Source organism: Erythrolamprus reginae, chromosome 2 (assembly GCF_031021105.1).
Source record: "Erythrolamprus reginae isolate rEryReg1 chromosome 2, rEryReg1.hap1, whole genome shotgun sequence".
In the NCBI taxonomy this organism is placed as follows: domain Eukaryota; kingdom Metazoa; phylum Chordata; class Lepidosauria; order Squamata; family Dipsadidae; genus Erythrolamprus; species Erythrolamprus reginae.
Window position 1 is genome coordinate 40,521,089 of NC_091951.1, and position 9,313 is coordinate 40,530,401.

Here is a 9,313-nt window from a genome sequence, read left to right on the forward strand (position 1 = left end):
AAAATGTTTCACATTTTAAAATATCTGTGGAAGCCAAAAGAGACGTCTCTTTAGAGGAACATCTTCCCACCTTGTACTTCCAGAAACCGTGAATAACCGTAAACAACTTCTACATCTAGTATCCACGTGCTCCAGTTCAGGAAACTGACCCGAACTATACTGTATAGTTCCAACACAGATCGGTTTGACATGCCTTGATTGTTAATGAATTATCTACTTTCAGTCTCTCTAGGACTTTCAGCTGACTTGCACCTTAAGGAGGTTGTTTTGATTTTTTTTTGGTTTTCTTTTTTTTTTTTGCGCCTTCAATGGAAGACTTAAAAAAACACAATATCCAATTAGAAAAATCCATACTTTTAAAACATTTGTACAGAAATAAGTTGCTGGATTTTTTTAAAACTGGAAATATGACATCTGTACAATACATTTACAATAAATTTAAAAGGGAATTTGTCATTATCCTGCATAGAAACATTAAACATGAGCAATTTCCTCTCGGTTACATACATGGCCTTGTAAATCCTCCACAAAAAGCCTGGATAGCAGATAATAAGATGACAGCTCTGCTAAGTATCAAAATGTCACTTAAATAGTTGAGCTAGTTTCAAACTAGATTTTGCTCTCTCTTCCTCCCTCCCTCTCTCTTTCTCTTTTGTTCTCTCTGTCTCCCTCCTTCCCTTTCTCTCGCTTTCTTTCTCTCTCTCTCACTTCCTCCTTCCCTTTCTTCATTTCTCTCTCTTTCTCCCTCCCTTTCTTTCTCTCTCTCTCTCTTTCTCCCTCTTCCTTCCTCTTTTTTCTCTTTCTCTCTCTTCCTCCTTTCCTCTCTTCCTCCCTCCCTCTCTCTTTCTCTCTGTATCCCTCTTCCCTTTCTCTTTATTTCTCTCTCTTTCTCTCTCCCTCCCTTTCTTCCTCTCTCTTCCTCTCTCTTTCTTTCCTCCTCTCTTTTTCTCTCTCTCTTCCTCTCTCTCTCTCTTCCTCCCTCCCTCTCTTTCTCTCTCTCTCTCCTTCTCTCCCTCTCACTCTGTCTCTCTTCCTCCCTTTCTCTCTTTCTTCCTCCCTCCCTCTTTCTTTCTTTCTCTCTCTCTCTTTTTCTGTTCCTTCCTCCCTCTCTCTTTTTCTCTCTCTTCCTCCCTCCCTCTTTTTATTTCTCTTTCCCTTCTTTCTTCTCTTTCTCTTCCTCCCTCCTTCCCTCACTTTCACTCTTTCTCCCTCCCTCCCTTACTCTCTCTCTCTCTCTTTGATAATTCTTCATAGCTGTCCATTGTGCTATTAACCAACATTTACAAGAAGCAAGTTCAAAGGCCTTGTTGTACTTCCCCAAAGCACCCGCCAGCTCCTGTTTCTCCCACAAGGCATCCCCCTGCAGCGCACAGCCAGCATGCTCTGTTCTCAGCCGGGAACCATTTTTCCAGCAAGCCGCCCAGCACCACGTTCATGCAGAGCTTGGCAAAAGGCCTGCCCGATTGCCCGCTTTCTTTCTTTCTTTCTGTCTATCTATCTGTCTATCTGCCTATCCATCCACCCACCCACCCATCCACCCACCCACCCACCCACCCATCCATCCATCCATCCATCCATCCATCCATCCATCCATCTATCTGTGGCCTAGAGGTAGAACTCTGATGTAGGGTGCCTCTACCTAGGATTGTAGGCAGTGGGTTGGACTAGAGGACTGCTGCTCACACCTGCTCTATGGAACAGCACACCACACCCCAACATTCAGATGGGCCTGGCTTCATTGACCCTGAAGGCTTGTTTGTCACTCAAAAGATGGGCCAATTTGTCTTTCTACTCATAGGTTGATGGGAATGCTACAAGTGCGTTTGATCGTTTTAATTACTTTTAAATTGCTTCTTATTGCTGGTTATTCTGCTGGCCACCCAGGGCATATAAAAATACTCAAGCAAGTAATAAGCTATTGCAGTGATCCTATTTATTTAGCATTCAGTTTCTTCAATCGGTTAACAGATGCACAATGTCAAAAAAAAGAAGCCACCGGACCGTTCATTTCTTACACCTTAATTGTTCTACTGACTTGATGTTTTCCATACATTAGACACGTAAGTTAGGAGTCTAGGTCAGTTGCCTTTTTTGTTTTAATGAATTAAAAGAAATACATCCTCTTCCATTGTGACTTTTCTATGCATTGTGTGCTCTGTTTTTTTTAAAGAAAACATAAAGAATGGAAGCTAGACTAGCAAAACACAATCTCTTTTGATTGATGGATTTCTCCAGGAGTCATCCGTTGAGAATTATTAATCAAATATTTTGATTAACAATCAGGAGGCTGACGTTTTAGATCCATTTCAGGCCGAAATACAAGCTACTTTTAAACGGCATCATTGCTTCCAGGTGACTTTTGAATTGGTTTCTTTGTCATCAGTATTCTTCTAGTGTTCCTGTTTTCCTTTTGCATCATATTTGCTGACCTCTTGAAAAATTTCCTGGGCCAAGGGAAAAAAAAAGAAGAGATGTTGCTTTAAAGAACAGTAAACATCAAGATGGTTTGCTATTTCACCCTACCCAGTTCTTGGGCTTTCTCTGAAATTTGATTTTCTTTTTTTCAAGGACTGAAATGTTGCACTGCTTTGACAAAAGAAGCAGGGGTTAAATCCAGCAGGTTCTCCTAGGCTCTGGAGAACCGGTAGTGGAAATTTTGAATACTGTAGTTTGGAGTACTGGCAAATAGCACCTCTGGCTGGCCCCAGAGTGGGGTGGGAATGGAGATTTTGCAGTGTCCTTCTCCTGCCATGCCCATCAAGCCATTCCCACAGAACCAATAGTAAATGAAATTGGATTTCACCACTGAAAAGAAGTGATGATGCAAGTACAAAATTAGATTTATTTATTTATTAGATTTGTATGCCGCCCCTCTCCGTAGACTCGGGGCGGCTCACAACAGCAATAAAACAATTATGACAAATCTAATAATTTAAAAACATTTAAAAAACCCCGTTATTAAGCAGACATACACACAAACATGCCATACATGAATTGTATAGGCCCAGGGGAGATATCTCAATCCCCCCATGCCTGGCGGCAAAGGTGGGTTTTAAGGAGTTTACGAAAGACAAGGAGGGTGGGGGCACTTCTAATTTCCGGGGAGGAGCTGGTTCCAGAGAGTCGGGGCCGTCACACAGAAGGCTCTTCCCCTGGGACCCGCCAAATGACATTGTTTAGTCGACGGGACCCAGAGAAGGCCAACTCTGTGGGACCTAATCGGTCACTGGGATTCGTGCAGCAGAAGGCGGTCCCGGAGATATTCTGGTCCGATGCCATGAACGGCTTTATAGGTCATAACCAACACTTTGAATTGTGACCGGAAATTGATCGGCAACCAATGCAGACTGTGGAGTGTTGGTGTAACATGGGCATACCTGGGGAAGCCCATGATTGCTCTCGCAGCTGCATTCTGCACGATCTGAAGTTTCTGAACACTTTTCAAAGGTAGCCCCATGTAGAGAGCATTACAGTAGTCGAATCTCGAGGTGATGAGGGCATGAGTGACTGTGAGTAGTGAGTCCTGGTCCAGATAGGGCCGCAACTGCTGCATCAGGCAAACCTGGGCAAATGTCCCCTTCGCCACAGCTGAAAGATGTTTCTCTAATGTGAATTGTGGATCGAGGAGGATGCCCAAGTTGCGGACCCTCTCTGAGGGGGTCAATAATTCCTCCCCCAGGGTTATGGATGGACAGATGGAATTGTCCTTGGGAGGTAGAACCCACAGCCACTCCGTCTTATTCGGGTTGAGTTTGAGTCTGTTGACACCCATCCAGACCCCAACAGCCTCCAGGCACCGGCACATCACTTCCACTGCTTCGTTGACTGGACATGGGGTGGAGATGTACAACTGGGTATCATAGATGGGTTTATGTTGCAATACAAGTAGCCCTTAACTTATAACCATTCATTTAATGACCATTCAAAGCTACAACACCATTGAGAAAACTGGTTAGAACTGATCCTTGCACTTACGATTGGAATTAGGGTGGATTTTCATCGGTTGGTATTTGCAATTGAAAGAAAGTCTTAAATCTAAAGTTTGAAAATGTAGATTTTCCTTTATATATAATGATTAAGGCAGGGGTGGGCAGCAGGCAGAACGGGGTGGAATGCAGTTCCACTGGCAGAAATGAAGCTGTGTGCCCAGCTTTAGCTGACCATCCCTCCTCCCATCCTCCTCCTCCTCCTCGGAAAACGGCAGGGAGACCAGCACCAACAGGTGTTGCAGGGGGGCCATTTCCTCCCCACTCTTTTCTCAACAACTGATCGGCACCCGTTCGCCTAGTTACCCAGCCTGAGGCAGGGGGTGACCCAGAAAGGAGAGCACGGAAAACACCAAGCAAATTGTCACCCGAGAGAGCGACACTGGTGAGGTTGTAAATCAAGGACTTGAACAATGATGATCTTTGAAGCCACTCCCACCTCATCACATGGCCGGCATGCCACTCCTACCCAGTCACATGACCATCAAGCCACACCCACAAAATAAGCTACACCCACAGTGTGGCAGTAAAAATTTTGGCTTAAGGGATCCCTAAACTTTGCAAAATATTATTGAAAGTGTCTTTGAAAATATCGATGTTAAGAGAAAGTTAAAGAAAAAGATATATTCGCTTAAAATAAATAAAGTTAAAAAAAAGGATAAATGCAAGAAGAAATATTCTGTGAGGGTAACTTGGAGGGTGATTTGAATTTCATGAGTTAATTGGAGTTAGTTGGAATTTTATTGCTTGAAAGTGAACTTTAAAATATGTACAGTGATCCCTCGAGTATTGCGAGGGTTACGTTCCAAGACCCCTCGCGATACTCGATTTTTCACGATATAGTGGTGCGGAAGTAAAAACCGCGCGCATGCGCAGATGGTGTTTTTACTTCCGCTAGGTAACATTTATTTTTAGAAAAGCTGGGTCATACAGCTCGCCGCCCGCCCGCCTGTCGCTTGTCCACCCGCCGGCCGCTTGTCCGCCCGCCGGCCGCTTGTCCGCCGCTTGTACGCCCGCCCGCCGCTTGTCCGCCGCCCGCCCGCCCTCCGCTTGTCCGCCACTTGCCCGCCCGCCCGCCGCTTGCCCGCCGCTTGCCCGCCCGCCCGCCGTTTGTCCGCCGCCCGCCCGCCCGCTGCTTGTCCGCCGCCCGCCCGCCCGCCCGCCGCTTGTCCGCCGCTTGTCCGCTCGCTCGCCGCTACCGCCCCTCTCACCGCTGAGTCCAGCGCTGGCGGCCGCCATCCCCCGTAGGCACCCGCCCCCCCGCCGCCCCCCCCAAAGAGATGAGAGAGGGAGGAAGAGAGTGTGAGAGAGGAAGAAAGAGAGAGAGAAGAGTGGAAGGAAGAGAGAGCACGGTACAGTACAGTGATCCCTCGAGTTTCGCGATCTCGATCTTCGCTAAACGCTATATCGCGATTTTTCCACCCGATGATGTCACTCCCTTCCTTTCTCATCTTTCTTTCTCTCTCTCTTTCTCTATCTTGCTTCTTCCTCTCTCACACTCTCTTCCTCCCTCTCTCATCTCTTTCTTTCCTTCTCTCTCTTTCTGGGCAACGGGGAAACCCCATCTTCGGCTCCTCGCTGCTACTGCGCTGCCGAGCAGATCAGCTGCTGGGCGGCCGAAGGAACCTTCCCTGGGTCTTCAACTCCCAGGCGGGCAGAAAAGCAGCGAGCGGACAAGCGGCGGGCGGAAAAGCGGCGGGCGGAAAAGCGGCGGGCGGAAAAGCGGCGGGCAGGCAGGCAGCTCCTCAGTCGGTCTTCCCAGGTGCGGAAGTAAAAACACCATCTGCGCATGCGCGGCCATGGAAAAAGGGGCGCGCATGCGCAGATGGTGTTTTTACTTCCGCACCACTACATTGCGAAAAATCGAGTATCGCGAGGGGTCTTGGAACGGAACCCTCGCGATACTCGAGGGATCACTGTATAGCAAAAAAACCGGGGAGTATTTTTAATTTATTATTTTTTTAAAAATCGCGATATAGCGTTTCGCGAAGATCGAGATCGCGAAAATCGAGGGATCACTGTATGTTAAGAAGACGTTTTTTCAAAAGATCTATTAGAATGTTTTGATGTTAGAAATGTATTTAAAGAAAAGCATAGTGTTTTAAAATGGATGAGTGACCATATACAGAATATCTCTGGGACCGCCTTCTGCCGCACGAATCCCAGCGACCAGTTAGGTTCCACAGAGTTGGCCTTCTCCGGGTCCCGTCGACTAAACAATGTCGTCTGGTGGGACCCAGGGGAAGAGCCTTCTCTGTGGCGGCCCCGACCCTCTGGAACCAACTCCCCCCAGATATCCCCCACCCTCCTTGCCTTTTGCAAGCTCCTCAAAACCCACCTCTATCGTCAGGCATGGGGGAATTGAAAATTTTCCCTTCCCCCTAGGCTTATAGAATTTATACATGGTATGTTTGTATGTATGATTGGTTCTTTAAATAGGGGTTTTTAAGATTATTTTTAATATTCGATTTGTTTACATTGTCTTTTTATTGTTGTTAGCCGCCCCAAGTCTGCGTAGAGGGGCGGCATACAAATCTAATAAATAAGTAAGTAAGTAAGTAAGTAAGTAAGTAAGTAAGTAAGTAAGTAAGTAAGTAAGTAAATAATACGGTAGTTTACTCATTTCACTAAGGAAATAAATTAGCTTCTGTGAAACATTAAAGAAGCACTTTAGGATCAGCTCAGCATTAATTCTGCTTCAACAGTGATCAGGAAAAAAACAAAAACAAAACACCAGGGCCAGAATTTTAAAACTGGAAGCTTCTAATTAAAAAAAGAAACTAAAAGAAAAAAAGAACAGGGAAAAGGAAAAAAAATCTTGTGATTTGACTTTGAAAAAGATTGCTTTTTTGCAGCAGCAGTTTTTTATGAGAGAAATGGGTGGCATACAAATTCAAACAAACAAAGAAACAAATCTTAGGAGAGGTCAGGAAAACCTGCAGTATGATAAAATATGTAAGAAAAACGCTTGGATCCTCGTTCACCACCAAGGGGACTAATCATACACGTCTAGAAAGAAAACTCTACCATGGACGTATAAACGCCTTCCGATTGCATAAATTATGATCAGAACAGCAACTCAATTTGTATCGTAAATGGGTCTTTGGATCTTCCCAGTAACTCCCACATTTCTCCTGCTCACTCTCCAAACAGGTGAGCATAAGCTTCTCCAGACGCATATCTGCATTGAAAGAGAAAAGAATCACATTTCAATTCTCCCTACTCATTTTCCATGGAAGAAGAATGGAACAATGTCATTTGGCGGGACCCAGGGGAAGAGCCTTCTCTGTGGCAGCCCCAGCCCTCTGGAACCAACTCCCCCCAGAGATCAGAATTGCCCCCACCCTCCTTGCCTTTCGTAAACTTCTCAATACCCACCTCTGCCTTCAGGCATGGGGGAATTGAAATATCTTCCCCAGGCCTATATAATTTATGTATGGTGTGTTGTGTGCATGTTTTTTAAATTATGGGTTTTTAACTTCGTATTATTAGATTTGTATTGTACATTGTTTCTATCACTGATGTGAGCCGCCCCGAGTCTACGGAGAGGGGCGGCATACAAATTTAATAAGTAAGTAAGTAAGTAACTAAGTAAGTAAGTAAGTAAGTAAGTAAGTAAGTAAATAAATAAATAAATAAATATGCATCTTACATTTTTGTAAAGCCCTTTGTCCCGATACAACAGTCCTTGACTTACAAAAGTTCGTTTGTGACCGTTGGATGTTACAACCCCATAGCCATCTGTGACCTTCTGGCAATTTAATTAATTTAATTTAATATAATTTATTAGATTTATAAGGCGCCTAACATCTTCCAGACTCTGGGCAGTGAAGCAAAGGCAATGAAGAAGACGGATTCAATTAGCAAACATTTTTCTCAACTTAAATAACTGCAGTGATTCACGTAACCACTGGGGCAAGAAAGGTTGTTAATGGAATGGTTGTGTAAGTCAAGCACTGCGCGAATTACTCCTAGGAAAGCCAGCTCTGTCATAGGAATTCAGGGGTGGGCAGAAGGCAGGACGGGGTCGGACACAATTCACCAGCGGAAATGAAGCTGCGTGCGCAGCTCCAGCTGATCGGTGGCAGTCACTTCCCGGATTATCAGTCTCAGCTCGGCTCAGCTCTCTCTTTCCCCCCCTCCTGCTGCTGCTGCATGCGCCTCACTTTTTTCCTCTTTCCTCCTTCCTGGCCTCGGACGAGCTTCCCTCTCTCCTGCCCGGCTTCCCTCCAGCCTTATGTGGCCACCTCCTGAAGCCGAGAAGGAGGAAAGAGCAACACTGGTATGGTTGTAAGTTGAGGACTTAACGATGATGATCGTTCAAGCCACTCCCACCTGGTCACATGGCCGGCAAGCCACTCTTACCCAGTCACATGACCATCAAGTCACTCCCACAAAATAAGCCACACCCACAGTGTGGCAGTAAAAATTTTGGCTGCCCATTACTGCAGGAATGTAGTAAGAATGCTTACTTGCGAAGACTTGCAGCTGGCTACACACTCCGTTAGAAGTGAGGCAGACGCTGTTAAGCGGAAGGCAAGGAGACATTGGCCATACAGACCTGCAGTTTCGACAGGTCAAAGTATCTACTGGGAAAAAGACAAAACAATTGTGTTCTGCAGCAAAGTTCCCCAACGTTTTCAGCTTTGCAGTCCGACGGAGGGGGAAGAGAGGTGGTTTTGCATGAGCGGCTAGCAATAATAATAATAGTAATAATAACAACAACAACAATAATAATAATAATAATAATAATAATAATAATAATAATGGTGAATGGTGGCAACACTATCAAGGATATAAATACTTGGGCCATACCTGTCATTAGATACACAGCTGGCATAGTGAACTGGACTAATAAATAAATAAAATAAAATAAATAGAAAGCTTTTCAAGGTGAAGCAAACTAAGGACCAGTATAGAAAAACTGTAACTCAATGTCATATTGACAGTTGGCGGAACAAAGCATTGCATGGCCAGTTCTTGGAGAAGATTGAAGGCATTTCCACGGCCTGGCTGCAAACTCTTCATGACCCACTAATGGACCACAGCCCACATGTTAGGAACCCCTGTTCTATAAATATCCTTGCCCTGTGTGCCATGTAGGGTTTTAAACCCAGCAAACCAGAGGTGGGTTTCAGTAAGTTCTGACCTGTTCTAGAGCAGTGTTTCCCAACCTTGGCAACTTGAAGATATTTGGACTTCAACTCCCAGAAATTCCCCAACCAGCAAATGCTGGCTATCAGAAATTTTGAGACGTTTGGAGAACCGGTAAATACCATCTCTGACTGGCCTCGTCCCTCTCTATTCTCTGCCTGCTGAGTTCCAGC

The 9,313-nt window shown here is 45.2% G+C and overlaps 1 long non-coding RNA gene across 1 annotated transcript; it reads right to left on the reverse strand.

Annotated features, from left to right (window-relative positions):
* Nucleotides 1-1,963: 1,963 nt before the first annotated feature.
* On the reverse strand, nucleotides 1,964-8,571 carry LOC139158381 (uncharacterized). Its single transcript, XR_011557684.1, has 3 exons — nucleotides 8,459-8,571; nucleotides 7,014-7,167; nucleotides 1,964-2,444 (listed from the first exon to the last, which is right to left on the reverse strand). It is a non-coding gene; the product is annotated as an uncharacterized lncRNA (long non-coding RNA).
* Between the last annotated feature and the right edge of the window lie 742 nt (nucleotides 8,572-9,313).